We start from the raw sequence: 26,565 nt of genomic DNA on the forward strand, positions 1-26,565 counted from the left end.
ACATCGACGGGTATTGCAAAGCAGGTCAAGTACAATGATGCCGGACCTGCTCATAACTGCAGTTGTGCAGTCCAACATCATTGACCTTGTAGACTAGTTCATTCCACAGGGCGGTCCACTCCTGCTGTTCATGGAGAGCCCTGCCAAACAGCACTGGCTAGTGCTGTATCAGGTGTGATTTGAGCACGTCATTCTTCGCTGTTGAATAGGTGGGCAAGCATGCATGTGACATTTTGGCTGAAAGACATAAAGATGGAAACAGGTCTGAGCAACTCATACAGCAAGGTTACCACAGTTCGTAATACACATTTCTGTCAACCCCCACCATAACAGCTTCAACAAACTGTACACACAACTCACTAGGTATGGCTACAGCTTACCTACCAATGGAACAGATATTGAATTGTCTCAACTTTCTGCTATGTGATTGTAACCATGTTCCCTGTGTGGACAATATCATTGCTGGCCTGTTACAGACTATTCACTTGCATGCCATTGTCAGGGCCACTATGGATCCATATATGCCTGTGGTATAGCTGCTTTGGGATTGCTGCACATCTGACATTCTGTCTTATTGGGGATATCTATGCATGCTGTTGGACATGTTCTGGGATTGGGTAGACTATTATTACCAACATATGTCTGATAACATTTGCACAATGACATGTATATGTTGTATTGGCCAGCAGTACCACCTCTCCAAACCCATCTGCCCATGATACCTGGCCACATCACATGTGTGTCCTGACCTGGGACCTCCTCATGTACTATATATATATATATATATATATATATATATATATATATATATATATATATATGTATGCATATACATGCAGATACAGATATATACACACACACACACACACACACATATATATATATATATATATATATATATATATATATATATATATATATATGTATATATATATATATATATATATATATATAAGTATATCTGTATCTGCATATATGTGTCTGTGTATATGTATCCTAGGTATGTTGATAGCTTCCACATTGTACATTATCTATGGCAGCCAGACTGTACTGAATGATATGTTACCAATGCCAGCCTGACATCATACAGGTGGGATGGAGAATGGTTAACGTCTTGTGCCCATGTTGTGTCAGGTCCTGGTTATGGGATCTGCAACACTTGGTAGTGTATTTAAGGGTGGACTTGCTTGGCTGTGGGGGATATATCTATTTGCACAAGACGTATGTTTTTTAGGGACCTCTCAACCCCATTAACAGTGCATGTGGACATATATGTTTCTGCTATGTTCCCATTGTTATCTACAGATGTATGTCCATATATACCTACAGATATATATATATATATATATATATATATATATATATATATATATATATATATATATATATGCTTACATATATATAACTTGCTGTATATATTTAGACATATAGATGTAGACATATATATCTATACATGTATGCATTTGTATGCGTATATGTTTATATATATATATAAATATATATATATATATATATATATATATATATATATATATATATATATATATATATATATATGGATTCACTTCAGAAGCTCGAAATACTGCAATCTCGAATTTCAGTATCTCAAGCCCAAGAAGTGGAATCCACCAAACAACGAAAACTAAAAACCGCGAAATTCAAAACTTCGAATACCGGAAGTTTTGAATTTTGCGGTTTTAGTACACACAAACACACACACACACACACACACACACACACACACACACACACACACAGACACACCATCCACTACACAAACACACATAATCACTCTACTACAGTAGTGGGGCTGCATCCCCCACACCCTCCCCTACTTAAATATTCTCACTCAGAGGTCGCACCACATACAAACACATACAAAACACCACCACACAAGCTACTTTCTCTTCGCGCACACACATCACAGCAACAAAACACACTGACACACACCACAGCCCCTACCCAAACTCCTTAACACACACACACACACACTTACCTGAATACATAACCATAGCGGAACTTTAGAAGCATGAAATTCAAAACCTCCAGTATTCGAGGTTTTGAATTTCGTGCTTCTAAACTTTCGCGATTATGTGGATTCAGCTTCTTGGGCTTGAAATACTAAAATTCAAGATTTCAGTATTTTGAGCTTCTGAATGGAACCCATATATATATGTATATATTTCTATATATATATATATATATATATATATAGATCTCTATCTACATATATAGATATGTTGTATCTGTTTAGATATTAATATATATGCACACATGATACATCTGCATGTTGGAATACATTCCCTGTACTGTTGAATGACTGGGCTAGATGATATGTTTGTGAATACATCAGGGTAATGTATATCTGACATGGCTTAGTGGTAAACCACTTTGGCTATGGTGTGCAGCATCCTTGGTTCGAGCCACAAGGGCCATTAGATACAGAGTAATTAAGCCAGTTGTAAGCGGGTTTGCATGAAGATAAGCACTGCTAACTTCTGGCTACAGTTTCTTACACTCAGTTAGCTTCTTAATTGCTTAACCTGTGAAGGCAATGCTTACCCCTATGCAAACAAGCTTAAACCCGCTTACTGCTGCTTAAAAGTGCTTACCCCCGCTTACCTCCGCACTAATTTCTTTAAAAGAAAAGAAAAAGGGGTTGATAGGAAAGTGGTGAAAAGGAGGCACAAAAAGAGAAAGACAGTATGGAAAATAGCTAGGGGTGTGCAGGAAGGGTGTAGGGAAGGACCATAGCTGCCCATTTCTTCTACAGCAACAGCTGTGCATATATACTGAATATGGAGGTAGATCTGGACACTCAAACCCCTGGGAGGGGGTGAGGTCAACAATAATAAGTTGTGATGCCATTTAGACCAGATTACATGTGTCCAGTGGACACATGTGCGAACTAGACAGCTATGAATTGGGAAAGATTTTTTTGGGAACAGATTGCCCTTTTTTTTTCAGGTGAGAGTGGGATGTTGGGGAGGGATAGTAGGTATATTTGGGGAGGTAGGTTGGGTTGGTTAACAGACAAGACAAACAAGACCCATACAGGGGCGGTATGTGACACATGTGGGGAGTAAACACCTTGATGGGGAGGAGTGTTGGGAAATCAGAAGCCCATGAGCCCCCTAGTGGACACAATGGAACTGAGGTCCCCACCCATGGGCAGTCACCACTGCACCTTCACAGCCCCGAAGGTGGCTGTGCTGGGGGCTGAGTCGCAGAGCCAGGCTGACCCTCTAATCATGACACGTGGCCCTCGAGCTGGCATAGCTGATCACCGAATTGCTGGTTGAGCTCGCTATGCACCACGACCCGGACCTGGCAACGGGTGACAAGCTTCTGTCCACGCCCACTCCCAGGGTGGTGAGCCCCATCCCCGAGGTGGTTCCACCCGAAGGTGGTGCAGGACCAACAGACAGGGAGGTCCTGGGTTGTGCCCCAGACATGCTGGTGCCCGGTGCCAATGCCAGCTGAGGTGGGACAGGTAGGTCCGCTGGGACTGGCCTTCCCAAGCGTGCTATAGTGTTTAGATGTTATCATCATATGTGGGTTAGTATTAGTCAACAAACTCCAGGGTTAGGTATAACAGCATGCATAGATATTCCCATTAACCCAGACACCAGATATGGAACAGTTGCATAGCAAATAGAACACATGCATATATATGGGACCACAGTGATAATAAGAACAGCATGAAGGTACATTAATGGCACCATCCCACCAATGTTGGAGTAATTCAATATAGCACATGCATGGGAACAATTAAAATATTTATCAAACAATTGGACATTGTCAAAACATTGGTGTCATTACATACCATTTGGGGTGGGCATGTTGATTATTGTTGGAGATGTGGTGGGGGGTGTCAATTAACAACTAGTATATTCCTGTAGTCCACATTACTTTCCAAGTCAGTGCTGTTATCTGTACCTTACAAGTATTACTACACTATCCTATAGCCTTAGTTTGGACAGTGATATGGCTGTTGTCATCATTATACATGAACTGGCTTTACCTGCAGTATACACCTCTTACCTGGTATACCTGCCAGATTCCGGGTTGATGTTGTGCACATAGCTATCCAACTCATTCTGCATAGACACTGGCCATGTGTTGACCACATGCAGGTGTACCGGGGGGGGGGGGTCAACTTTATAAACTCAAAATACTGAAATCTCGAATTTCAGTGTTTTGAGTTTACAAAGCCCAATACCCACTTTTCCGAAACCGGCAGAAGCACAAAATTCAAAATACTGAAGCACGGATATTTTTAATTTCTGCTTCTGGTGGTATGGAATGTGGATGTTTGGGCTTAATTTTGGTAAGTTTGTGTGTGTAAGTATGTTGGTTAGGGGTTTGGTGTCTGTAAGTGTGTGTTGTGACTGTTATGTGTGTTTTTGAGGGACTGTAAGATGTGTGTGTGTGTGTGTGTGTGAGTTTCATTTGTGTTCCTGTTTGTGTGATCTCGAAGTTAGAATATATAAGTAGGGGGGTGTGGGGGGCTTGCCCCCTGCTTATATGTAGTTTAGGTTAGTTTGTTTGATTGTGGGGGGGAGTTTTGTGTATGTTTATGTGTGTATTGTATGTGTAGCGTGGGTACAGGATTTAGAATTCCGTGGTTGTGTGTTTTCGAGTTTGTGTGTTGTGGTTGGGTTTTCAGCTTTGTAATTTTGGAATACTGGAATTCGGGATTTCAGTATTTCAAAATTACAAAGTGGACCCATACCAGGACATATCTACAATATTGCCCTCTTAAACCTTTAGTGACTTGACGCACACATATACATGCTTTCCTATGCAGTTATATTATGTAGCACAGTGTGGGTGAGAGTGATTAATGATACTTTATTATTCAGAGAAACTGCAACACTCACAATTCCCTACAATACCAGAATGAAATGTACCAGTACAGGGTATAATGGTTTTCATGTCTTAGCACAGTGTTCATCTCCGACGTAGCTGTGGGAGCAATGTTTGTTAGCACTACCTGACTGTTGCCACACAAAGTTCCAGATTACACATTAGTGCTACGCACATACATCTCACTCTGTTACTGTACACTCTCTGGTCACAGCTTGACAACATGGGGGTGTAGATAGGACATACTTGGCTTATTACTCTCCTAACAGTTTCAGGGGGTGGTACAGTGAAAGGTTTGTTCTCATAGATATCTGACAATCACTTGTATTCCCTGTTTGTTGGCTAAACATCTGGGATCATCCCACAGACTTACCAGGGGGGCAGGGGGACAGGCAGAAGATATGGGACCATATACTGGACATTCTGGCCTCATCTGTACAGTTGTGGGGTATAGGTTCATAGATAGGTACTAGGCTATCTGCCCAATGGCATTTATAAGCCTAGCCAGAATGTGTTGGCTTTCACTGCCCCCTTAGATTAATTCCCTGTGCCTCTGTCCAGCAGAACCACTGAAGTGATCCCTGAGGTAAACTTTCTGTTTCCCATAAGCTCGTCAAGGTTTCTTTTCAAGAGTGTTAGAAGGAGCTCTGCCTAATGTAGATTGGGATCTTGTTCCAAAGCATGGGAAGTCTCTGGGACAGGAATCTATCCCTCCAGCATGTCCAATTTATTGTTGTGGTGAGGTTTAGATCCCTAAAGTGTGTGGCTCGAGGGGATAAGGTTTGCTTTTGGTGGAGCATGTCCATCAATTCTGGGTAGGACATGGCCTTGTATGTCAGGCAGAGATCACCTCTGAGTAGGCGGTATGCAACCGAGTGCAGCTGTAGTTTTTCAGTCGAGCTGCATAGGGCATCTGTTTGAGGCCAGTGATCCTCTTGGTGAGGTACTTCTGTGGTCTTTCCAGCTGTTGCAGGTGTCTTGTAAGGTACATCCCAAATGGGGCATTGTACTCTATAATGAGTCTGATGAGTGATGAGTAGAGGGGCACAATGACCTCTTTTGATCTGGATGCGAACCCTTTTGTGATTAGGTGGGCCACGTAGAAGGATTTTCTAATCACTTTGGCAATGTGATTATCAAAGGTGAGATTACTATCTACTTGGATCCCCAGATCCCTTATTACATCTTCTGTATTTAGGGGAATACCTCCTATGTGGTAGTTTGTGGGTACTTTGTTTTTTTCAAAGGGGATTATGACCCTGACCCTGAGTAACATCCTGCCCTCACCAAGAATGATACCAAAGTATAAAGAAAAAAATATCAGTTTCAACAATTACTTTTCTGGTGTCATTCAAAGGGGATCCAGTGTCTATCCACCTGGGATGACATGCTCAACAAGCCACGCTGCTTCGCTAGAGATAGCTTGCATCTGTCACCCTTAGGCTTTCGAATACTGGCCAAGGCTCTTGCCACCCCCATAGTGCCTTTTTTAGGCAAGGCTCAAAAGACAAATCCACTGCCATAAATAGCAAAAGTAACAAAAAACTGTGGGTAATCCTACTCAATGCCAGAAGTCTAAACCTCAAAATGCATGCACTCGAGGCACTCCTCAGTATGGAGAAAATTGATATATGTGCAGTAACAGAAACCTGGTTTAAGGATCCAGAGAGCACCCCAGCACTACCAGGCTACAACTCATACCATATATTTCGGCCACAGAACCCAGACCAAAATACAAAAGGTGGGGGCGTATCCATATTCATCAAAGATACCCACACCTCCAGGTTAGTGGCACAGCACGATGCTTCAGAAGTCATCCACGTGCAACTAACAATGGGAAAAACTGTAACTCAAATTGTAGCTTGCTACAGATCACCCACCATGTCCCAAGACCCCCATTCTGCATTTCTGGAAATACTGTGAAATATAAAGGTCCTACCAAACACCCTAATATTGGGTGATTTCAATTACCCAAACATTAATTGGGAGAACTACTCAAGTACTAACTTCCTTGCCCAACATTTCCTAGAATTTATAAACTCAAATGCCCTGGATAAACTGGTCAACACTCCCACCAGAGGAGACAACATATTGGACCTGGTCATCACCAATATGGGTGACTGGTGCTCCACATCGGAGGTCAACCCCTTACTGGTTAGATCTGACCATAAACAAATCACTTTGGATATCGTAGCCAATTGTTGAAATCAAGAATTTTTTCTTTATACCATGGTATCATTCTTGGTGAGGACAGGATGATACTCAGGATCAGGGTCATACCGGGCTGGGCTATGTGATCAGAGAGCTCTTCCATGTCTCTTTTCATGTAGCCCAGTGAGGTACGGCTCAGGTCATTCACACCAACATGAACAATGACAGAGTCATATTTGTACTTGTTCTGGACTGACCTGAGTGCTTGTGTTATGTGGCGGATCCTGGCACCTGACAGGCAGCTAACAGTAACCTTCTCCTTATTCAGCCTAGTGAGTGGGACGTCAGTGTGCCTGACTATAGAGTCACCTATTACTAGTGTGTTGGGTATGTTATTTTGCCTTAAGGGCTGTGATTGCATGGCACACTGGTTTTGTGAAGTATGTGTTTCATGGTTTGTGTTGGGGGCTGGAGGTTGCTTGGATGTTTGCTTTGGAGGTCTCTGTTGGTTTTGCAGATTTTTATTTAGAGCCTCCGTGTATGTTTTCATGTATTTATGTGTGTTTTTTGCCAGTGCTGGTTTAATGGGTCTATGTGAGACTAGTGGTGTGACGCAGGTATTTCCCTTCTCCTCTTGACTGTCTGATCCAATCTTGGGTTGAGAGAACTTAGCCTCCAGTTTGGCTGTATAATTACATCTCTCGCATGTATTAGTGTTTGGTGGTAGGAGGAGGGGGTTGTCTGTGTACATGAGGCAGCTGTAGCATTGCCTCAAAATGCCCAGATTCACCAGTTGGACTGGAGAGTACACTTGAAACTGCCCTTTGGACATGCCTGGATAGGTACAGTGAACTGTTTTAGTGGATGGCTGGTAAGGTCAAATAGAGAGCCTTGTCCTTCTGTACAGTACAGGAAGGTCTAGTGCTAGGGTTTATAAGTACTTGCTATAAGTTTTGAGCAAGTGCTGGGCTGAGAAATGAATGGCTTGAGTACTTAAGTTGAAAGTTTGTCTAGTTCCAAGGGAAAAATTGAAAAGGAGACTTTGTGGAGCCAGGAATAGTTTTACCCTAGCTAACCCTAGCTGCCCTCCACGCAAAACCAGGCAAATGTGGTATTTATAGCAGGGAAATGAAAGATATAGAAATTAGCCCAAAATGGCCAATAAACTACTAATTTCTGGGATAAAATCACTCCTCTGGGGGCAGATAGGCTGCTCAAAGCTCCCTTCTCTCACATTGAACAGAGAACTTCCTTCTATCCACGTAAGGTATGGGCAAACACAGAGATTTGTAACACAGCCCTGAATTCAGCACTAACCTGAAAACTGGACTATACTAGCTTAGAAAAGTGGGAAACAAGTATATATATATTTTTTTTTGTTTTGTTTTTTTTTTTTTTTTTTTTTTTTTTTTTTTACAAAATAAAGCAGATACACTCAAAAAACACTTTAAATGCACAGAAAAGGATACTTATTGTTAAATATCACAGATCAGAGTTGTAGTCAATGTCCCTAGTAATAAAGTAGGAAGAAGCACAAATACAGTAAAAGCAGACAAATAAAGTGCAATTTATATATATATATATATATATATATATATATATATATATATATATATATATATATATATATAACAATAGCAAACAAACAAACTGATTTAAACAAGTTACCCAATTAACCAGAAAAGAAGCTCAAAACTGAGCCGTTCCAGCAGTCTTCAGTCAGACAAGTTCTAACTGCACACCCCTTGCTGTATGCAGCCTACTTCAACTTCCAGGATTCAGACAATAGCTGTGTCTGCTACAACTTAAACACTGTCCATCACAGTTGTGTCTGCTATATAGATATTGCTGTATATCTCCTATCTGCTTTCTGTCTTATTAATCCCCTATGCTTTTGCATTCTGACCTTGTGTGCTTTCTCTTCTTTCACCCTTCTCTGACAAGACAATACCAAGCCTTATCAAGGCATTCTACCAGGTCTGCTGTTCACTATACATGCATTTTCCTGTCCATCCTGCATTCTAAAGTGCATCTTCTTGTCTTCTATTCCAGCAGCCTAATGTTACTTTCTCCCTTTATGGCTTCCAAACCTTTATGCAGTACCCAAGGTGTGTCCTGGCCATGATCTAGTAAAGCAGGAGCATTACCACTGTACGTCTGGAGTTTGCTCCCTGACAAAACACTTCAACATTCCTTTCATTGTTGTCAATGTCCTCTTTTGTTTGGTCCTGGTATCCTAATCCTAATGTGACCCACAAGTCCTTTCTCTTCCCTGCTGCTGTGCCATCAGTTCCATGACCATGGCTGATCTTCACTCAAAGTTTGTTCTGTCCCAAGTGCAGCTTGCCCTTGTTGAACTAAATTTCGGCTGGCACCTTTCTTCTCACATATTCTGCCTTTCCACACCCTTCCTTTCACTAAACCCCCATCACCTCTGCTGCACCTTATTTTGTGTTGCCACTAGACAGTTTGATCAAGTACTCTATCTTCTCAGATATGATGAAAGAAATGTATTGATAAGTTCTGATCTATGTATCACTCTACTAGTCACTCCTATAATTCTGGATATTTCTGCTTTCCAAGAAAAATCCAAAAACAAACTGATGAAAATCAAAACTGAGATGAAATGGCAAACCATACACAATTTAACATTAGCAGTTTCGTACACCAAATATTATGTACGTCTTCAGACATTATTCATATATGTATATATATATATATATATATATATATATATATATATATATATATATATATATATATATATATATATATACACACATACTAAAACTTCATTCATTGCTGAGTCAGAAATCAGCTATTTAATGCTTTTAACTTTAGGACAGCAGTAATGCCCTAGCCAGACATATAGCTGAGTTTCAGTCCCACAGCTTTCAATTTATTGTGGTTGATTATATTGGCAAAAATATTAGGGGTGGCCCATGGGAGCTCAGGCTCGAAGAAGAAGAATTAATGTGGCAACTCCAAAGCAATGCATGCACCTATCCTGGACTTAATGAGACATGTTCTATTAAATGTGTCCTAAAGTTAAAAGCATTAGATAGGTGATTTCTGACTCAACAATGAATAACGTTTTTGTATGTGTGTGCGTGTGTATGTATATATATATATATATATATATATATATATATATATATATATATATATATATATATATACATATACATATATGAATTTGATAAAAGTTATTATTATTATTATTATTATTATTATTATTATTATTACTACTACTAAGATTAGTATTTTTATGGTATTTTCCAATAGGTTCTGTATGATTATTTTAGTAAAAATATACTTTTGTATAATGATTTATATTTTCTAAAATGGGAGTTTTGCCATGTTTCTTTAAGCAACAATGAATTTCTTTGTGATTGATTAATTTATTAAATTAATTGGTATGACAATTATGGCTTTTTAAGCTATTAAATTTTGGGAAATAATGTCTGAAGACGTACATAATATTTGGTGTACGAAAGTGCTAACATTAAATTGTGTGTGGTTTGCCATTTCGTCTCAGTTTTGATATTTCTGCTTTCACCAGAAACTGTGGTGTTCTATACTTCACCTATGAATCTGTCCAGATTCTCAATCACAGTTTTGCCATCATCCTTCTAGAGTTTGTGGCACATACCAAGTCAAAGATACTGGTGAAATCCAAAGAGACCATATCTCATACTTCTCCCCCATAATCCTTTCCTGCAAACCAGTCCTAAAACTGTTGCAGGTACGAGTGCTAGTTCCTTCGAATCATGACACCTTTGGGTTGCCATACTTGAGAATATTGTCCTCTAGGAAAACCATCAGCTTTTCCTTTAGCATTTTATCCACACCATTCTGTACAATTATTATTTGGGAACCTGGCCTGAAGTTACCTTCATTTTCCTGCTCCACACTATGAATGTGTACCAATATTGCTGTTTTACAGACCCCAAACATTTATGCAGTGGACAGAGGTCTGTTAAAGTCCTTCATTATTCACCCTATCATGGCTCCTTTATCTTTGGTCACTGGTATCTGTCCACCAATTATTATATCTTCATTGTCATGTCAATATCTAATCACACTTACCATCACAGCATCATCTTTCTATTTCTGAGCTTCGGTTCCATTCCCACATTAAAAGCAAGAAATCAGGGGTCAAACTGGTATTGTATGTTTAACCCACACTTTATTAAGTAAAAACAAAAGATGAGCTCCTTCATTATTCACAGAGCTTCATCAGATCTAAGTTATACATATAAGTAACAAGTAATATATACTTTTCAATGTTCCACATACAATATACAATCAAGCAATGCTAACTTGAATCCTGTTTTCTTGTCATTAATAAGACTGCAAGGTGATCTTTATCACGGATCATACATTAGTATTTATGACAACAGTTTGTTAGCACATTATTTGCTGATATAGTTCCTGTACAACTAGTGCTCCCTTTGTCTTGGTTTGTTCTTCCTTAAGGAAAGTGTTTACTACCCTTAAGGCTAGAAAACTACATTTCCTCAATATTAGGTTTCATTGTTCATGTTATATAATTTAACACAATTTCCTATAAGTGGCAGTCTTTCTGGTGTTCACAGGCTTCAGAAACATCCAAATGGTCTGGCTGTTCATGTAACAAGTATTCTTTCACTGAGGTAAAAACAACAAAACTTATCCTTTCATATTTTAGCCATCATATAATAGTTATTGCCTTATATTTAAAATATGTGCAGGGTGCAGGTAATAAGTTCACAATAAAACAAGCAAGGCATAACTAATATATGTTAGCTAAAATAGAGTCAGACCTGAAATGAAGTCCATAAAGCAAGGCATTTAAATGACATCTCGATGTTCAGTCCACACCTTACCTAGAATGCCCCATTGCAAATGTTGATTTCTTTTTATGTCTGCTGTGCACTTGCAGAATAAAGGTAACGGTTTTGGTACTTAACTTAGCTAACACCATTAGTTTATTCCCTTCTTTGTGGACTGGTGAGAAAAGAAGCACCTGGCACTGTTTTATCTGACAATGATGTCTTCACTTTCTGGAGCACATATTTAGACTGCCCATGGCATAAAAATATTTTTTTCCTTTAATACACAATTCTTAGGCCATGGTAGGTAAATTTGCTCTAAGCTGCTATTGGATGAAGATGCTATGTAACATTATAAACCATATATCCTGTACAGGACTCTCCATCCACTCTGCAAGTTCAATGGTTTGATTCCTTTCTCCCTTCCTCCCTGAAATAACTGCACCCTATTTTCCCCAGAGTCCCTTAGTTTGTCTTCCAATCATTCAATGTTATCATCTGCTGTCTCCACACAAATACAGATATTTCACAAGCCAGTGTATACTTCTAGGAAGTAAATGGGATTTGTCCAAAGTCTGCTGTACCTCCTTCACTTTTTTTTCCAGTATTCCAAGATATTCCTATAAGGTAGTATTTAACTTTACAGTTCCTGCATTATTTGTTACAATCCTGCATTTGTCTCTCCAGCCATCATCTTTGATCCTGTGTTTAAACTAAGGTACTTACTGAACGTTTCTTCTGGCATGGCTGACTGCATGTTGCACGGGGAATGCCAAGTAAGATTTCTTTTTATTAATAACTTTTCTTTCAGATCATAAACGTGAGTTTATACTAACCAAAACCCAGTTATTAAGCTTTTACTTTTTAAAAATCAAAGTTAGAATGACTTTTAACATTGTTATCATGCTAGGACTGTCACTCTATCCCTACTTTAAAGAGATGTCACAAACCAGAACAGCTTTACACATAACCCCTAACTGTACAACATGGTCGGAAATATGTATATATTGCAAAAGAGGGGTCTGCAATACTGTCCTGGTGGCATACATGTGTTTCCACACATGAAACAATATCCATCTATGTAGCTATGCACTGTTTGACAGGCCAACACTTCACCACAGCCTTTGTGCCACTGCTTCTCCACCTGGACACTAGCACGTGGCAGTCATACAGTAGACTGAAGGATCTATCCCCCCCCACATGGAATGTGTGAACTAAGTTTTAAACCCTAATCCCCCCCCCCCCCAACAGCTCTTTGGGTACACTGGCCCAATCCTCAAACATGGTCACTTAGGTTGTAATCAGTGGTTTATCTCTCTACATAAAACAACCGGCCATCTTACAAGAATACTTTTGAAATCATTTTTAACAGACTAAAATAAGGTCAAGCAAAAACATTTTTTCATGCTACACATAATTTGGCTTAATGGTTATAGAAGCTTCTATTTTACATGAAGAAATACCTAGTTGTGCAAGTAACAAAATATCACACATTTCAAAAGATATATAATAAAAAACAGGTTTTCTCTGGCAGTTGCTCTGAAGAACTATATAACATTAAACAGAATTACAATAAATCATCTGATGATGTTGCATTTTATGTGAGTGCTGCCTTTCAGTTTTACAAATTACTTTTTAGCATTGCATTGCTTCAAACACTTATTTCAATATTTAAATTGCTAGTTTATTGTCTGGGTAAAATTGATGTGGCTTAGTATTATCTTGTTTTATAAACACATTAATTTTTAAAAACATGAGTAAATATGAAAACAGATATTGTATCATTCATTTGGAATTTGTTAAAGCAGGCCATTGAGGAAGTTTGTAAAAGAAAGACCTAGCTGAGTGCTATCAAATTAAAAAGAGGAAGAATACAAAAAGCAATGCAAGATGTACTTGTGAGTAGGGGCAGTTCAGTTGCTCACTTGTGAGGTTCTGTAATGAAATGTCAGGACTTACAATCTCTAGTCAAAAACACATAGAAACCAAAAGGCAAAATACAGAAACCATTTTTAGCATCACTCTTCTCCTTCAAAGTTTTTATTTTTCATGGGGCAAGGCACTCCCTTTCCCATGCCCCCACCCTCACATGTTATATATACCAACTCTGAAATTACCATACCTCATGGAAAAGGAAATGTTCCTAGAAATGGCAATTTCAAACTTAATATATGAAGTCCTGAATTTCCATCATTCAGCCTCCACATTCCTTGATTCAGTATTACAAGTCCAGACATTTTTGATGGCATTGAGTGACTTAGGTCACTTAAAGGTGGCAGAGGATATAGGGTTTACAAACAAGACAATATGTGAGTTGTATTTTGTTAACTAGTTAGCAGGGAAATGTCAGACTGAACATGGATGGAAACAGGAGGCCAAGTGACAAGACGAGATAGCAGAAGACATGGAGAGAACTGAAGGACAATGCCAGCAATTGTCTGGGGAGTGTGGGAGAAGTTCAGCAACATAAAGTAAAATAAAGAGAGAAAGTGGGAGAAACAACACAGAAAGTGGTGGCAAAGAGAAGGATGCCAAGATGGAAGAACAACAATATTTACAAGTGATGGAACAGGTAGAGTCACATATGGCCATGCAGAAAACAACCCTGTAGGGATAGCATGACGTAAGAGGGAAAGGAAGGACAGAGAGGCAGCAGGGAGAGGCAGAGGGTGGAAGTGGCATGGAAGTAATTTGCACTGTGGTGACAAAGCAGTGAAGGTATCGACAACAGGTAGAGGACTCTAAGAAGGATGAGTGAGAGACAGAGAGAGGGAGAAACAAAAGGGTAAAATTTAGGAGAAAGAACCATGAGTAGAGACAATTGACAGGATTTATAGGAAGTACAGAAACAGAAGACACACAAGATAACAGCCAGCTGTAGCAGAGTGAATGAAAACAAGCAACATGAAAGAAAACTAAGGGTATTGCAAATGCCTGGGCAAGGACTACAGACGTGTTTTAACAGCAAGGAGGTTGTACTGCAAATGCCTGGGCAAGGACTACAGACAGGTGCTGTAACAGCAAGGAGGTTGAACTGCAAATGCCTGGGCAAGGACTACAGACAGGTGCTGTAACAGCAAGGAGGTTGAACTGCAAATGCCTGGGCAAGGACTACAGACAGGTGCTGTAACAGCAAGGGGGTTGAACTGCAAATGCCTGGGCAAGGACTACAGACAGGTGTTGTAACAGCAAGGAAATTAAGACTCTTGATAAGTGAGACAAAATGTTACAGTAAAACCAGTACCTTGGGGTTAGAATTAATAAAACTTGGCAGGAAATGGCCAAGGTTGTCAGCAAGAAGGAGGGGCTAGAGTGGATACCTGTGCGACATGCTTTCAGCAATAGCATTTCATAGGACATAGCTAAAGTGGAAACAGTCATTAGCAAGGGAATTGTGAAGACTGATTTAAGTCATACTACTGAAACCACTTTCATAAAAATCAGTTTGTTGAATGAATAAATGCTTGTGAATGCAACTTTTACTGAAATAAAAACTACTAAACACTGTTTTTGCAGGGGACTCCCCTTTATTTCAATATGCTAATAGCATAGTTGCACAGGTATAGGTGAAAGTTAAAAAGGAAACTAACCCATACAAAACTAAACCATAGATAGACTGATAGGTAGGTAGATAGACATAGATAGATAGATAGATAGATAGATAGATAGATAGATAGATAGATAGATAGATAGACACATCTCAGCTGTCTAGATTTTCAGATATGTTCTGATTTTTGCACCATATTTTTGGTCTGTTCCTCATGAAATTTATAGTTTTCTGGATTTTTATGGCAGATCAGTGAGGACTGACTTCACTAAATAATGCAGGCACTCAAATTTCAGACTTTATATAATTAAGAAAATGCAAAGTAACACAGGGCCTTTTATTCTAGCAACTTTCTTAGTTTATAAGAGCTATATTTAAATTTGCCCCTATTTGTGGGGCTTTGTCCAGATTATTTATGCTAAGAGGTTGAGAGGTATGGATTGATAGATAAATAGACTAAAAGACAGAGAAACAAATATATAAATGAAATAAACTTTCAGTGCTATTTTTTTTTCAGTCATAGTGGTTTTATTGAAAACCTTCTCAATGAAATTACATAAATCTGGCAAGGATATGCCAGGATAGTGGGTGAAGTTAGTATTTTCATATGTGCTAACTGTGGAAATTACCAGAACACTGAGGAAAGTTGGGCTTAGTGTCTCCAATGAACAGATAAAATAACTGAAATTTGGATGAGCTGGGTGATACAGACACCTTGCAGAGACAGCTAAGTTCAGTATTAGGGACAGTCTTCACCTTAGCCTAGAAAAAACACTGATTTTCAGAGCTGGATTACAGAGGTATCTGTCACTTATTGTGCCTTTAACTTAAGATGGACATGGGAAATTTACAGAAGCAGAAGCAGGCAGTCAGGCTATAGGGAGAATGAGAAAACAGAACAGAACATAGTAAAGAAACAAACAAAAGTGATTTGGAGCATAGTTGTGTAACATTACCATGCGGATTAAAAAGTCTTGATATGATGATGGCAGAGCTGAAAGACTGGAGTGATAGAGGAAGGGAGGATCAGCATTGCTAGCATCACAGAAATAAGGTCAGTGATGGGGGTTCATAGAGTTATCAAGGCGTATTTTGTTAACGACTGACTGAGAGGGGAGGGGTGGTAATGGGGTAGTAAAGCTACATAAAGAAGGGCATCAAATACAAGGCCAGAGATGAAAATGAACACCTTCTAGAGGATGTGAGGGAGTTACAGCATGAGATCCTGCAGTAAGCACAACAGTAGTATGGTAAAGAACGTGACAATTACTTGCAGGATTGATATTGTCTAATGTGTCCCTGGACACATCAAGGGATGAAGATGAGAGACTATGGGAGACAGTAATGGAGTGAGATAGGACCGGTAGGGTTGTGCTTATGGAGAGATTAATCTGACAGGAGCAGAATGTGAAGTTCCAAGCTCTGAGACAAAGATGGAGTAGAAGGTGAATAAAGTTTTTGCCAGTGAGGAATCCAGCTGTTATGGGACTGTGCCAAAAGAAAAAAATATCTGGATGTGGTATTAAGCAGTATAGATGGGGCTACAGATATCTAGATGACAGTATCTATACCTAGGTATTATTGCAGCCCTGTGATGATGCTTATACTGGTGGAAGAATACGGCCGCAAAGTTAAGATGATGCTGAGCCTTTGAGAGGATCACAGATGGGTTCTGGCCATGGACTGAAAAATGGGAAGTGTAGTTGCTATGGGAACGAGGCAAAGATATAGTCTATAGTGTAAGAGAAAATGTGTGAGGAAGAAGCAGAAATGAAAAAGATGAATGGTCAGTTTGGGAGGTTAATGGCTAAGCAACATGTAAAGCACAAAAGGGTTAGAAGAATGAGATGAGTGGAAGATGAGGGTGGAAAAGTAAAACAACAGAATCATAAGGGTGACAATGAAGTGTCAAAGTGAAAAGGAGTTAGAAAACCAGTGAAAGGACAGCTAATACTTCTTTAGATATGCAGCAGAATGACAGACAGTATGGACAGATTTGACCAGGGTGAGCAAAATAAGACAAAGCTGACAGAAGAAAGGAAAAATCAAACACATCACATGACTACTTTGTCTTAGCTTACCTGTTGGAAAAGGAGGATAGGATTCCATTCTGGTAAGATTTTGGCCAGAGTGAAAATAACAGAGTGATGTAGGAATGCACCTACAGACCACCAAACTCTACCTTGATGGGAAGAAAGTGCAATGGCTGCCATAAGGAAAGTTAAAGAAATGTAAACAGACCAAATGCTTCCTCAGGCCTTCAAGAAAATGAATTAAAATTTCACTCTGCAATACATACATACATACATGCATACATACCAATATTTCAGATATAGGCATTAATGCCCTTCTAGCCTGCCAATATACAAACACACTTGTTCCCATAATAAGTGTCCCGGCTGTTCTTACAAATGTCTAAACTAGTACTTGCTTTAATGCAATTTGATAGTCTTTTCCATACATCAGTTGCTCTCCCAGAAAACCAATTAGTAAACACTTCTCATTCATACAGAATCTTCTACATAGGTTGTCTGATGATTGTCTAGTACTGTTTGGCAACCCCAAACATTCCCAGAGATAGTTGTCTCTAACTGACCTATATACCTGAATAATATATCTTAGATATCTGTAAGAGACACTGTACACGTTCAGATATTTTAGTCTTTCATAATGACTTAAATTCTGACATCCATGAATGCCCTTGGTATATTTCTGCTGTACTCTTTCCAGTTTACTCATGGTTTGTTTTCTTATAAGGTTTCCATATTGTTATTCCATACTCAAGTTTGGGTCTAGTGTAACTAACAAACAATGACTTCATCATTTCTGATTTCCTAGACTTTATAAATCTTTTTATACAACCTATAGTTATTTTTGTGAGCTTCTTCCTTTCTTTCTTTTTATTTTTATTTCCTTCTAAACACTCTGAATCCTCAGATTGCTGAATGCTTGCATCCAGAATTCCAGAGTTGTCAGGGGCATTGTCTTGTTTCATAGGGGATGAATAATCTTTACTGACAAGAGACACACCATTTCCTAAATGTGTTCTATTTAAGCAATAACTGATGATGTTGTGTGGTATATTGAAGATTTACCCATGGTTGGTGTGGTTTAATCATGAGGGCGAAGCCCAAGTGATTAAATAAAGCCAACCGTGGGAAAATTTCAATATACCACAACCACGGAGTCGGTTATTGCTATTATACAATGACATTATTTAAGAAAAAAAATACTTACTTTTCTTAAATAATGTCTTTGTATAATGGCGCATTACTGTTCTTCCGCTGGTGGTGGTATACTGCTTCCTTGTGTTGATGTACTTCACATGCGTATGGGACTTGTGTTCCTATGCATACCCAGTGCATCAATGCTTTGAAATGGAAGCAACGGAGAAAAAAAAGTCTCCATTGCTCCATTTTTGTCTTTTCTTTTTTTTATTTATTAAACACTTTATACCAACAGAAAAAAGTCCGGGTGACTGGACCTTTTTCCGTTGGTATAGTGTGAGATTTACAATGAGCATGGTGGCCAATCAGTGTGCACATTTTGGAATATTAATGGGGGGGAGTCATTGTATAATTACTCTTTGCCTAATGTTATTTATCTCACCGGTCCAGTCATTAATATATGTTACAGCAGTTCTACAAGCCATGCCAATTGCACAAGTGCAATCATCATCAGTAAGTCTAGATTTATTTCTAAGAATGGTAAGCAAACCATCCAGCTTTTTACATGAGCAACACAGATCAATAGTGTTATCAGGTTTTAAATATGCATAACATTTATTACAGTGTACAATATATTTGTGTTTTAGCAAATCATTAATGGCATACTCATTTATGGAATCCATATTCAGCTTCAAACAAATAAAAAAATTATAAAAGAAAAGACTAATCAAAATCAATAATCACAGGAATCAAAGAGAACTTAAATCAAATTATATGAGATAAATCACACAAACAATACACAACTAAATACTAAAATAAGTACAGTAAAGTAGTTGTTCTGACAGTACAGACAAAAGCTGTAATTCCTTTACATTATGCAAATGCTCGCAGTAGCTTCTGTTCACTATCGCTCACAGTCGCACTTCTTTTTAGCAGTAAAGATCAATAAATCACAGACAAGATAGGATTGTTTAGATAAGCTCTGGATTGTCCGCTCTGCAGTTTGTTTGAATTTACAGCCGACTAGGCCCCTTGGGATGGCTAGAGCTTACCTGTCTAAACCTATCGCTTTCTAACAATCAACAGTGAAAATTAAAGGTAAAACAACAAAGTATAAATCAAAGTAAATATTTTTGACTACAAGCTATCCCTTCCTTCCCACAAGCAGTAAGAAAATAGTGATAAAAAATAAAATATAAATTCAAAGAAAACATCTCTTACCAGTCAGCTGCACAGTAAATCACAAACAAAGATAGGATTGTTTAGATAAGCGCCTTTCTTATGGTCCAATTGTTTTTGGTCACTGATTTATCCAGCCAAATGGCCATATCTTCATCATCCTCTTCTCAGCTTCTTTTCATACTTCTCATCACAAAGTATTCAGGCTACTTTTCAACTTCAGCCCCATTTCCATACTAGATTCCATTTTAACAGCAGGTCACATTTCCACAACAGGTCACATGTCCACACTAGGTCCCATTTCCATGCTAGCTCCTTCACTTGTCCTCACTTACTCCATACAATTCAGGCTAAAAAAAAATGACAGAAAGATGAGAAGACAGAATATATGTGACTGGCATATAGCTACATAAAACAGCATCTATGTAAAGTTCTTAGTAATTGTTTTAATATGTATTTAGATGATTGAACACTTGGAATAATGTAGACGATTATTCATGAAGGATGCATGTAGATTTAGGATTGTATGTCTGAGGTACTTTTTATAACCTAGCAGAGATTTGCATATGGCACAGAGTTTAAGGCTGTAAGCTTTATTTCCTATGGTACATGATTTGTTCTCCTCAACCCTCATTTGCCTCCTCTGTGACCTTGAGTAAGTCACATATCCAGACATTACTCCAGGGTTACTCTTGAAAAGAGACTGTTTGTCCAGTGGGCCAACATGCTTAACAAACAGGACTATTATTTATCATGGTTAGGCTTATAAAGGTCACAGTTGTCATTAGTCTAATATACACTTATGACCCTATGAACTTTAGTACAATGTTTACTGACTCAGTGTATAAAAAGTTAAGCATTTTGGACACTATATTTGGGGCCACTGAGGAGCCTGTAAAATTGTTACTGGATTGCTTTTTGCAGTATACCATCCCTGTATATGTGAAAATAGGTATATAGTAGACTTCTTTGAGTCAGTCAACATAGCTGTGGATGAAGGTAGGGTGGTTCATTCAGCCTACCTTGATCTGGCCAAGGCATTTGATACCATTCCCCATTCAGGAATCATAGAAAAACTCACTAAGCTAGGCATCAACCCTTATATCACTAGGTGGGTTGCAAACTGGCTCACAGATAGAACCTACAGTGTGAAAGTAGCAGACTCCAAGTCAGACTGCTGACCAGTCATGAGTGGAGTCCCACAGGGTTTGGTACTGGGTCCTCTCCTGTTTGTTATCTACTTCTCTGAAGTCCAGGCCAACACAAAGGGTCTCTGGCTGACAAAGTTCACAGACAATTGCAAGTTGGGAGCTATTATTAACTCCACAAGTGATGTTGACATCCTACAGAAAGGCCTCACTGAGACCAACGACTGGTGCCAGAACTATGGCCCTAAGCTCAATGCCAAAAATGTGTCATCATCCCCTATGGGGAAAATCCCAGTTCCCATAAATTCCCATAAATGACCACATCGATGGTAGTCCACTGAACACAGAAGGTGTTATAAGAGATCTGGGAATACGGGTCGACAGAAGCCTCTCTTTTGACCACCACATTGCCACTGTGGTCAGAAAGTCCTTCTATGTGGAAAATCTCATTACTAAGGGTTTTGCATCCAGGAAGAAAGAGGTCATTGTCTCCCCCAACTCTTCCCTCATTAGGCCAGTCATCAAGTACAATGCCCCATTTGGCATGTACCTCACTAGACACCTGCAACAAATGGAGAGGCCGCAAAAGTATCTCACAAAGAGGATCCTAGGCCTTAAACACTTGTCCTATATGAACAGACTCAAAAACTATTCTCTGTCTCCTATCACCTACTTAGAGGTGATCTCTGCTTGACTTACAAAGCCATGTCTGATCCAGCTCTGTTAGAAATGCTACATCTAAAGAAATCCCAATCCCTCCGCACCACACACTCCAGTGACCTCAACCTCATTACCACAATCAACAAAACATGCTGGAGGGACAGGTTCATGACCCAGAGACTGCCCATGCTATGGAATAGACTTCCCATACATGTCAAACAGAGCACATCACTGGCCCTCTTCAAGAGAAACCTTGATGAGTGGATGGGAAATAGAAAATTCACCCCAGGGATCACTCCAGTGGCTCTACTTGACAGTGGCAGTGGGAACTAAGGTCGAGTGGCACAATGTCAGGATAATCCTATGAACCTATAAACTTACTATTGTAAGGATAGTGCTTGTAAATAACAAGTAATTGAAATAAGCAACATATGAGAAAGAGGGCAATGACACTGAAATATAACTTTGATGTTAATGTGTGTTTTCTGATGATAAATGTGGTAAAGTTGTCGCACTAAATGTGATAAAAAATTAGATGCATGTTTTTGTCATTTTCGGATTTTTATGTATATAAAAGACAATAGCGATAATGAGGAATTTGTGAATATTAAAACAAATATGCATAGTGAATTAATATGCTTACTTTCACATTGGAGGTGCACCTATACCAAAGGTAACTGGGCTGTAAGCCTGAATCGAGACTCTATTCTGGCAGTGTATGTAATATAAGCAATATAAAGAGGTTAAGAATCTTTATGATTAATATATTGGGGTTTAATCATTATAATTGTAGGAATAGGATAGTTTAGGATACTGAAGCTAAAGACTTGAAAATGTAAGCAGTAAAATGATGATTGGATACTGTGGGACAGTACACCTTGTGAGATGTCAGTAGTATAAAAAATAATTTAGCTCTTGAAGTAGCTGGTAGGCAGGTAAACTAGGTTGACTCATTTTGGAGGCTGTTAGCAGAGAATGGCTTTCTTCTTGACCTGGAGGACATAAATAGAAGTTCACCTCATACATTGAGATCCTTCAGGAATGGTGGAGGATGTATGGAATCCCATTAAGAAAGAAGGAATATTGAGTAGATCAATAAGACAGGGTATAGAGACAGATCTTTTACAGCAGCTGAAATTAAGGCATGAGGAACAGTCAAAAATAGAAAATAAAGTGCATAAATGTACAGGTGTGTGTAAAAGGGGAACAAAAGGGTGGTATATGTTTGGGAAAGATCAGAGATTAGATGGAAGGTGCTGAAGCTGAGGCATGATGAGGTGGATGCATGCTTGGTAGGCAGGTGGAAAGGGGAAGGCAACATATAACGTACCTTGTTGACCTCATAAAGATAAAAGAGAAGTGATTGAAGAATATATAATTGCACTGATAATAAAAATGGAAGATGAATGAATAATGTTGTAAAAGATTTAATTGTGGCCCCTGACACTTGTTTAATAACTAACAACTTAATGTAAGATGTCAGGGGTACTTGCAATAAGAGAATGATAACATAAAATGACTATTCATGAATGAACACTTTGGGGGGAGAAGAGCGACACATTCTCAAGGGATGAGAAACAGTAAGAAAGAAGGCTAGACAGAATTCTAATAAAGTGGCAGAAGGGAATAAGGAATGTCTGGATAACTAAAAAGAACTTTCTGGAAATGGCTTAATAATAGTAGATCATGGAAACTGAAACATGAATATAGACAAGGTGATGGTGGAGGCCAGGCCAGTTGAGTGTTTACAAAAAATGGTAGGGAAGATTTTGGGGAGAATGGGGAAGTAGGGATGTGGGACAGGTATTAAAGAATGGAATGGAATTGAAAAGAAAAAGAATAGTGGCACAAAGAGGCAAAACAAGACAGGAAAAGGAAGGCAAGCTGGGAAGTTTGAGGAAGATATTAAGGAGATTTCAGGAAAGAATAAAAGACGAGGAAGAGATGACTTGGGACACAGTTTAAGCAGTGAAAGGATATGAGAAGGAACAATGAAAATGGACAAAAGAGTTAAGTGGTGTAGAACACGAAATGTTACAATCATATTGCTGGAATTTGGAAAATCAGAAAATAAATTCAATTAATGAACTTGGAACAGTAAATTGCAGCAATTTTTTTTTCAGATGAAAAAAAATATAGGGGAACTTGAAAGTTTTTTTTACAAAAAAGTATGTACCAGGACAAGGGGATTAAGGTAGATTTTGGGCAATGGAAAGTGGTGATACTCTTACAAAGTCAACAGGAAATGTTAGACAGTGCTGTTGGATGGGAGTGGTGGTAGAAATGATCAGATACTAAAAAGGTTGTTAAGACTGTGAGCCCTGTTGGCTTTTCCATATTTCTACAAGGTGGGATTGCAAATAATGAAGAGAATGACTGGACTATTAGATTAGATTTTTGGTTAGGCAGAATATTCAAACTGAATATAGGAAGTTAGAATGATAGTGTTTTGTGATGTAGGAAGTTAGAATGATAGTGTTGTATAATGTAGGGAGTTGCAATGTAAGTGTCGTATAATGTAGGGAGTTACAATTATAGTGTTATTACATAATATAGGAAGTTACAATGATAGTTTTATATACTGTAGGAAGTTACAATGATAGAGTTATATAATGTAGGAAGTTACAATGAGAGTGTTATATAATGTAGGAAGTTACAATGATAGAGTTATATAATGTAGGAAATTACAATGATAGGGTTATATAATGTAGGAAGTTACAATGAGAGTGTTATATAATGTAGGAAGTTACAATGATAGTGTTATATAATGTAGAAAGTTACAATGATAGAGTTATGTAAAGGAAGTGGGAGAAAGAAGATCCCCTTTATCATTTAACTAATCCATGCTAACCCTATCCATATATCTAACTCAGCCCTTGCTCCTAATCCTGTTCTACACCTTATAAAAGCCCTTTTTGTAACAACAATTGCACAAGATGCAGACATACATAACACACAGCAGCACACATGCATAATGCTAAATCTAGACCATCATCTAGTCCTTGCTGTAATCATAATCCGCAGACAATTACAGACACACACACACACACACACACGCACACACGCACACACGCACACACGCGCACACACACACACACACACACACACACACACACACACACACACACACACACACACACACACACATACACACACACACACACACACACACACACACACACACACATTCTTAACCCCTAATACTGAAATGTTCAGTATAGCCAAAAGGTTTGGCATAAATAAAAAAAGAAAGAAAGAAAACATTTATTTGCCACAAACCATCTTCCATAATTTAACAAATGCAGAGTTTGGCAAACAGTGAATTACACAATGCAGGCATATGGCAATATAAAAATAAAAACTGAATGTGTCTCTCTATTTTTTTTTTTTTACAGATTTATATCCCTCCTGCTTAAGTCTTCTTTTTCACACTATTTTCAACTTCTCCTTTACCTATACTGTGCTATTTATGCACATTTCACGTCTATTTCCTCTTTCTCTTTCTTCCTATACTATTTCCAGTTCCACAACTGCTGCATAATCTTTTACATTTCCTGGAAGGAAGCATAGCGCCTCCTTCCTCTTGCCACCTCCTCTTGTAACTGTATAATTCCTCTTATACCTCCTTCTGTTTATTTTATTACTTTTTGTTTGTTTATTTAACAAGTAAGGTAGGCTGTTCCAAGGACATACAGATCAATTGTAACTGAAAAATTACTTCTAGCAGTTTGGTACACACATAAGTAATCATGCATCCACAGGATTAAATGGAGTGAGTTTATTAAGGACTTCAGCTTTTCCCAATACTAAAACCAAGGTCTTCAAAACTCTCAACATTCCTGAGACATTATGCACGTATAACCAAAGATAATAATGAGATGCGCTATCCTAACCATTATGTTAGATTATATACATATTTAAGATAACAAAAAAAAAAGTTTACCTTACAAGTGGTAGGATCCAAGATGATAAATATAAGACAAAGGGCAGGGAGTATAGCTGGTAGATTTGCCTTTAATAGTGTATTGGGTAGAAAATTAGTCCTTATCAAGAAAACAATAACAGTTGTTTAGGTATTTCCTTTTGGTATTTCCAGTGCCGCCAGTGCTGAATACCTCTTAATACATTCCTTTACACTAATAAACCTTTCCTCGCCTCTCTTCCCAGATAGCTATATGGCAAAAGCATACGGTATAGAAGGAAGCATATCTTCAACTCTTCTTTACAACTCTATATATCTATACTTTTTGTTCTTTTTAACAAAAAAAAAGTTTTATGCCTGCTTTCCAAATCCATAATGGCAGCTTGCAAAAAATCACAAACTGCTACTCATTATTTAATTATTTGCTGAATCAAATTTTTTTTGACAAAATTCTGTTTTACCATTTTCTCCTCAGCACAAGTACCAAACCCAACTCACATATCATTCTCCTTCTGATTGCAACATTCTTTTTATCTATTTTTCCTCACACTACTCATAAATTCCATATTCTTTCACCCTCAACAGCATATACATTACTTCCCTTTCATGCATTCTCCATTCCCTCTTCTTTTTACTGCACATTCAAATTTTATAAAGTCTTGGCTACTATTCCAGACTTGCTTACATGCGTAACTTATTATCCACACTCGTCTTAAACATCAGCAGCTTTCACACGTTAATACTGCTGTTCTCATCATCAACCAATCATTCCTTCATCCTTCTCTTATATTTTTGTTTGTCTGTCTGGAGTCATCAAGCTTAATCCTAGCATAGCTAACAGTATAGAAGCCTACCACAAATTCCACAAAATTCCCATATACATCACCTGAAGTAACTTATTTCTGAACTTCACGCTGCTTAGCAGAGATGAAATAAGCAACAAACCTGCCTGCTTCATGCCTCACTATTTTAGTACAAGCTGGAGCTGTGTAGTATCTGTGAGATCTGGTTTAAACCTGATGGACTCAGTATCACCTCCCCATTAGAAAAACATCTGTATGGGTCACTCTGGTACCAAGATTACCTCCTACTAATCAGAAGCTATCTC

This window comes from Protopterus annectens, chromosome 12.part0 (assembly GCF_019279795.1).
Source record: "Protopterus annectens isolate FY-2018-M chromosome 12.part0, PAN1.0, whole genome shotgun sequence".
Taxonomy (NCBI): Eukaryota; Metazoa; Chordata; order Ceratodontiformes; family Protopteridae; genus Protopterus; species Protopterus annectens.